Here is a 7,908-nt window from a genome sequence, read left to right on the forward strand (position 1 = left end):
TAAAAGACCTGTCAATATTAAGGATAGGAAAATATTATGTTGGAAGCTGTCTGTCCCAGAGACTTAAAACAATATTCTCAAGTAAAAATATGTGTTTCAGAAGCTACTACCTACTCCCACCCATACCATTGCCATACATATTCTTATCATGAAATCTATCTCTCAGTTTTGCTCTGTTCCGTGTGTCTCATTTGAATTATTTGAACGGAGGATCACAAAGATTTGGGAGTTCAGAATGAAATCCTGAGAATATAAAAAAGCGGTATGTTTCTGTGGTTTATTATGCTCCCAATACCTCGGTTTCTACAAAAGAACACTGTAAATACTATTCTACAACATGAGTTTACATTCACCTCTCACTCATCCAGTGCTTTCACATGGTTTCCTCGAGAACAGCTGCACATACAACTAAACTCTGCAACATTATGATTCTTCTCCTTATTACTAATTAATGGAGTTTGCTTAAATGATTTTCATTTTTATAAGTGGAGGCAAGTTTAAGATTTTTTAAATTGCAGTTTTCTAAATAGAGTATGGAGGTATAATGTACACTCTTTGCACACACACTTTACTTTGACGACAATATAAACTAAATCTTGCAGAAAAGGAACGATGAAGCTATTGTTCTAAAATTCAATTTTTAAATAATGCTCTATAAATATTAGATTCTGTGTTTAGCCTGCAATAAGTAAGGTGGAGCCCACCAGAATATGTTTTCATGACATTTAGAGCTATTCCTAAAATCATATAAATTAAAACTATTAAATATAATTTATCCAACTAACAAGCACAACTTCTAGTTAATGTGTACATTTGTTCTTTGTGTAAGAACTATACATTGCAAAGAAAAGCTTTATGAGATGATAAAATTGAATAGACAATAGTTTATTTTAGAGAATTGAAGATGATTTATTTACAAAAGTATGAAAGGAAACTATCTAGATGACTAAATCCAGGAGACCATATGACTACAATTCACTGTATCTCATGAAGTTTTCACTTCCATAGCCTCATGGCTTGCACACTCAAATGTACAATACAAATGACAGTTTCTAGACTGGAGTAAGCAGCCTAATTTCAAAAACAAATTACAATACAATCAACTTTTAAAGTACATTTATAACTACATATCCTCGCTAATAATTAAAACTTTGTATATACATTATTAACAAGAGAAATTAGAAACTCTCTGAGTTAATTATTTCCTTAGTTGGAAAATATGGCTTTATTAACTTTTTTTTTTCAGTCACTTTGCTGTTCAATAAAACAAACAAACAAAAAATTATACATGGACTTCCTTGTTCTGGTGAATCTCTAGAATGTAGGATGTTTTTATTCTTATTGTTTTCTCTGGCTACCTCTGGTTGACAGGTTCACTCTACTTGATCTGATTCTTAGCAAAGAAGATCAAACTAAGAATAAATTTATGGAGGAGAAATAGAAATTTAGAGTTTATTTCCTCTTCAGACCTAAAGTGTCTTATATTTCTATTTAATATATTATACAAAAACATAGAAATGACTAAGAATTGAGACAATATTCCCGATTTATTCTACCACAAAGTAGAGTTCAACAGGAGTTCAATTAATTATTTTTAATGCAATGCATAAAACTTCTATCAAATTATTAAAAAATGAATGAGACCCATTGGAGAATTGATAAAATTGACATTTTATCACTTATATTGCTTTCTATAAGACTTAGCCATCAGCCATCGTATGAAACAAGGCTTTTGAATTGGAATAATTAATAATTGGTTATATAATGTCAAACCTACCAAGGAATGCCTAGTCCTCTTAGTATCAATATTAATTGCTGATATTCACTAGGATTATCTTGTCTTTACTTGTTTTACATCATCACTTAAATTGTATTGATAGTTTGTCAACGTAATTGTCCCCTACACTGACTTGTTTCTCAAACTTTAACTAGTATTATCTGTTCTTGGTTTAAAGCCTCCAACCAGAAAATCTCTGCTAAAGAACCCTGATATGTTTTTCTCCTACAACCTGATGTGTGCACACTTATTATTTTATTGAATTGACAGATACCATCTGCTTACCTTTCCATTGTTGTGGCAGTGTGGTCCCTCTGCCTGAACCTTTAAGCAACTGAGCCCCGTTAGTCATAGTTTTATTGTTTCTGTGGTAAAGAGCACACTCTAGTGCCATACTGCTTAGCTCAGTCTTCAGTATGTCCTAATTAGGCATGATTAAACTAGTGCATCGAACTCCTAAATTAAACATTCTTGTTAATACATTCCATTTTAGGGGTTTACTGAATACAATATTATAAATATAAGGCAATTTCAAATATTACATGCATATTCATTACTGAAGTTTATTATTATACTTAGTATTATTATTTCAGATTCTTGTTGTCTTGGAAATAAATGTAATACAGATGGGCAAAATCAAATTTACACAAATAAGACATTTACAATATGTATAAAATGTGCTAATACTTAAAAAGATTCATGTTTGAAAACAATGCATTGTTTCATGGATTAAAGTTTTAAACTTCTTTTTTAATTTTTAAATATAAATGGTCTCTGGAATAAGATGATTCTTCAGTAATAGTCCAAAATGTTCATTTATCAATTTTTTCTGATTAAAGATGAAATATAATTTCATTTTTATTAAAATTAACTAACACAAACCCAATGCGATATATGGGAAATTTTCCTTCCAATTGTTTGTTAAGGTCTCCAAAACTCTCCCTAAAATATGGACTATTGCCTTTGCCCTTGTTAACCTTCCAGAACTTGAAGTTAGGACCCTATTTCTGAAGCCATCACTTCTTTGGGACACAGAACTTGAGGAATCATCTCTGAACTGACCTGGAAGCCTTGTCCCTAAAGTGTGTTGGAAGATGACCATCTCTTTTGGCAATGAGCATGGTACCATCTGAATTCTCAACTAGGATTCAGGAAAGAGGTTTCGAGGACAAGAAGGAGAACAAAACAGACAATTGTAGAATTTGCCCTATTACATTGTATTGTTAGTATTCCATTTATTTCACCAGCATTTTTTACTGATTTCATATTAATTCTATATTCAGGGTGTGATAAACATACAATGTTCAAAAGTAATAGGAAATTTTCAGACAACTTTTCTGTTTCCACAACACAACATCAATGTGATTCTGATAGGATGGCTTTTTTGAGTAGTAAGGAGGCTGGTTGAGAAAATTCCCTTAGATAAATTGAAATGTAGAAAGTAAATTACTTTGCATTCTTTAGTATATAATGCATTTCAAGTATGCTTTCTTTTGTTTAAGGGGAACACACGGCTCAACATTTAAATGAATATTTATTCATGTATATCTCATAGAAATTCAAAGATCAATCATATCTGCTTGTTGTAATTAAAATTCTAGGGGTACTTATAATATAATTGAATTATAAGGTACCCTGCCAGCTTTACCACCTTGAGGGAGAAATATAAAATGAACTGGATTCCTAGCTGACTGGAATAAAGTAAGACTCTATCACTCATCTACAAAGGAGACGAACTTATTTCTAATGTGGTAGATATAGATTTTAACAAATTAAAATTTTAGTCTTACTTTATAACACGTCATTATCTTCCAAATACCCACACATTTTTAAGTATCTTTAAAAATAATTTTAAAGATTATTTTTGTATCTTTATACAGATTAATTAGTTCTTAAATTTTTATGCTTTAATAATTATGTTTATCAATATCTTAAATTGTTCTTAAATTTTAATATTATATTATAATTGCATTATTTTTCCCTTACTTTTCTTCCTTCTAAAATGGAAAAAATACCAGAAAAAAATATTAGGCTAACATTGTTGTGGATATAATTTATACAAAATATATAGAGAATAGTGTTTGTGTGTGTGTGTGTGTGTGTGTGTGTGTGTGTGTGTAAAGAGAGAGAGAGAGAGACACATATTTGGAAGTATGCAAGAAATGCTTTTGTGATTAACAATGTCATTATGAGAGACAAGAGAGAAATAGGGTCTGTAAAAACCATGAGGAATGAAGTTTGCAGTGTATTTTGAGCCTTACATCTACCAAAGATCATTTATTAACCCTATTGTGAATTTGTTTGTAGAAGTAGGATCTAAAAGGATCCTTTGCTCCTAGATTAGAATCTTATTCTGTAAATCACCAAGGAGGCAGACATTGCTCATTTTCTGTAACCATCTTCTTTGTGACTCAGAATCTTTGACATTGATGACATGAATTTCCCTGTATCTAGTTGCATTGGTACCTTCATTGACAGTTGCTAGGATATAAGTATCTCAATTAGGCATCAAAAATTTTAAACTTGGAATGGAATCATAATGTGAAAATAGTATCAAAACTTTCTCAATTATTGTGTCAGAAGCGTCCTTTCTTTGTATTATATTTCAAAGATAACTACAATGAACTCTCATAAAGGCCCTATTGTATTCTACTAAGTTTTACCTGACAATATCAGTTCTGTGTTCTCTTTATACAGAATCAGGTTAACAGGGTCCCAACAGGTTTTCACACTTTCCAAGTCAGACTGAAAAACCTTTACTTAATTCTCAATAGACGTTGACTAGACACTCTTCTTGTGTGTTTGCGTCTTAATTCTTCAAAAATCTTAGTCCTTTAGTATTTAAGCTATGGTCAGAGAATGTAAATTATTTGAAAAGCTTAAATACTTTTGAGTTTTGTTTATTGCCTAGCATAGCATATATGATAAACTTAAATTTCCTATAAAAATTCTCAGTACATAGGTGTAAGTACTCTTAATTTGGATGTAGGTAAATGTTAAATGTGTGTATTTTCCAGACTGGTCTTTTCTTTAATGATCTTGTCTAGAAAATAATGAGGTAGATTAATTATAGTGTTCTAATATTACAACCTAAAGGCTTGCTGCTTTATTCCTTCATAAAACTTGGATGGAAAAGGATGGGATATATAGTTTAGCGTGCTTTCATAGTACATATGAAGTCATTATATAATGTGATAAAAAATGATGCTGTAATAGGTGTCAATTAAGCTGATATTTTCTTTTTGCCACAGTTAAAATTACTATACTCTGGATCGCATCGATGCTAAATGCCTTAATGATGTAGGTAATGCAAAAGAAGTAGGGAAAACATTGGACTCTAAGGATATTGTAACTTAATATTTAGATTTAAAAATATTGTTTATTTTATAGTATTAAACTATTTTCTATGTTCTTTCTACTTTTTACTTTGAAAATAGAGTGTCAAGATAAAATTTTCTTAACATAAAGAATTCAAGCAAAATCTGGATAAACATTTGTCAGAAGGAATGAGTTTTAAAAATATCTCACTAAAATATATTTGCTTATTTCATGATAAGTGAATAGAAACAAATTAATGTTTTTGATATCTCATTCTGTTTCAAAATCAACAAATGCTTAAAGTTCCATCTCTTTGCAGTTGCACAACAAAATACATAAACATGCATTATATTGTAATTTACCTGATATTTGAATGAAAGACAAAGATTGAACAATGCAAATTATGTATTTCAACCATTATAATCATAGTAACTGAGTGAAAATGAGGGACAAAGACAGATCCCGGACCAGTAAATTGAGCTCTTTTAGGCAGAGCAATTATAATTAAAAATTTCTCAATAGTGGTAATATAAGATAACATGCAAAGACTAAGAAGTCCAATAGTGTAAAAAGAGAGCATTCCTGTAAGAAGAAAATGAAACTATTTTGTCTTTATACTTGGAGCTATTTTGATGTGATTGAAGCATTTAATGATCAGTGGGGCTGGAATCTAGTAATTGAAAGCAATATTGATGAAAAATTAAAGTGAAATTTAGGTTGGAAACAAATTATGGCTAAATAACAATTCTGAGTAATAATATAACAGGTATTTTAAATATTATAATAAAAACACATTGCTGATATTGAGTAGCAAAATTATATTGATTCAATATACATTTTATGACACTTATGATGTTCTTTAGAATATTAATTTGTGGAGTTATGGAAGAGCTGTAGAATATTAAATATTCCAGGGTAACGAGTTCTTACTTTAAAATATCTTGACCAGCAATAGGCTTTGTAAATGTGACTAAAATAATCTCAAATATGATATGAGCATGGGGGAAGAAAGCAGAAATACATCTTTTAAAATCAATGATAAACGTTAGAAATGATCCATTTGCTTATTAATATGTTGATTTTTGCATGATAAATTCCTGTGTCAATGCATCACAGTTTACCACAAAAGCATGTATACATTTGTCACTTTTTAATGACATCGTTACAATTTCAGAACTTGATATGAGAATGGATAATTATCTTGGAATCATTTTCTTCATATTTTGAGAAATTGTTATATTTCCATAAAATCACCTGCAATGGTAAGTTTGCAAGTAAATACAGCCGTTAGGACCAAAGTTTTCTAAACAACATAAAATAACAAAATCTTAACTCTCACCCTGTTTTTTATTCCAAAGGTCAAACTTTTGTATTGCAATTTTCAAAACATGATAAAACACCAATGTGAGACACATAGGAATACAAAGACGTATGTCAGGCTTGAGAAAGTTCAGATAGAATAATAACTGTTTAAATAATTAAACTCAATAATTATAATATCATTTTGTATTAATAGAAATAATAGTACCCGCTAATGAATTGATGGGCAACTCTAAAAAGAAATAAAGTATATTGAAGAACCAATAAATGTTCCATAATTTTAAATATAATTTAAATTAAATTATATAACATTTCATTAGGAGAACATCATAGCAATTTTGATGACATAAAATAAATTGTGACTGAACATCAAGATATAGGTGTTATACTTACACTGCTGTAAGAGTGAGAAAATGAATAAAAATTTCATTGGAAAAAGGTAATGTGATACTAAAATGATTAATAAATTTAATTTTATTCCTAGAAGTTTATGATGAAATATGGAGAAAAATATATTGGAATAAATCCCTAGTCCTGGATTAAAGGTGTAAACCACCACGATTGGCTCTTTCTCTTTTAGAATGATTCTATCTCATATAACCCATGGTGCTCTTGAACTGACAGATATCTGACTGCCTCTGTCACTGGAGTTCTGGGAGTAACCATTGCCTAGTGTCTATTGCTAACTAGTGTAGCTAGCTCTGCACTCTGATAATAAGGTAAATTTCATTTGTTAAACACAAAGTATCATCACAACTGAACTGAGTAAATATTTGGGAGAGTGTTACAGAAACAAATGAAAAGATGATTTATTTTCCTTAATACATAGAAACTTCTAAACATTTTTTTTTCCTTGCATATCACCATAGAAACTTCATCTGTGATGAATGAAGATAGAGACAGAGACTCACATTGGAGCACTGGACTGAGCTCCTAAGGTCCAAATGAGGATCAGAAGTAGGGAGAACATGAGCAATGGAGTTAGGACAGCGAGGGGTGCGCCCACCCACTGAGACAGTGGGGCTGATCTAATGGGAGCTTACCAAGGCCAACTGGATGATGAAGCATGTGATCAAACCGGACTCCCTGAATGTGGCTGACAAGGGAAATGGGAGGAGGGGAGGAGGTGGAAATTTTTAATTAAATAATAATAATAATAAAGAATTGTCAAAGGGTTTATGTTTTTTGGAATTATCTGGCTTAATTTGTACACATATTATAATTTGCGATAACAAGGATAATTAAATAGAAATATTTCCAACATTTAAGTTTAGAATTGAGCATAGAAAAAGCACTAGACCTCTTCTGATACTTTTTAGTATACTTTGTAAATAAATACATTTTATTTCCACATTTTAATAAATAACTGCTAAGAAATCTAATGGTAACTGAAGATCTATTAAGTAATTGACAGCAACATTGTAGAACTAATTAGTCTTTGAGCAAAAACTGTTTTTTTTAAATTTATTTATTTATTAAGGATTTCTGCCTCC

The sequence above is a fragment of the Microtus ochrogaster genome, chromosome 19, assembly GCF_000317375.1.
Source record: "Microtus ochrogaster isolate Prairie Vole_2 chromosome 19, MicOch1.0, whole genome shotgun sequence".
NCBI classification, from domain to species: domain Eukaryota; kingdom Metazoa; phylum Chordata; class Mammalia; order Rodentia; family Cricetidae; genus Microtus; species Microtus ochrogaster.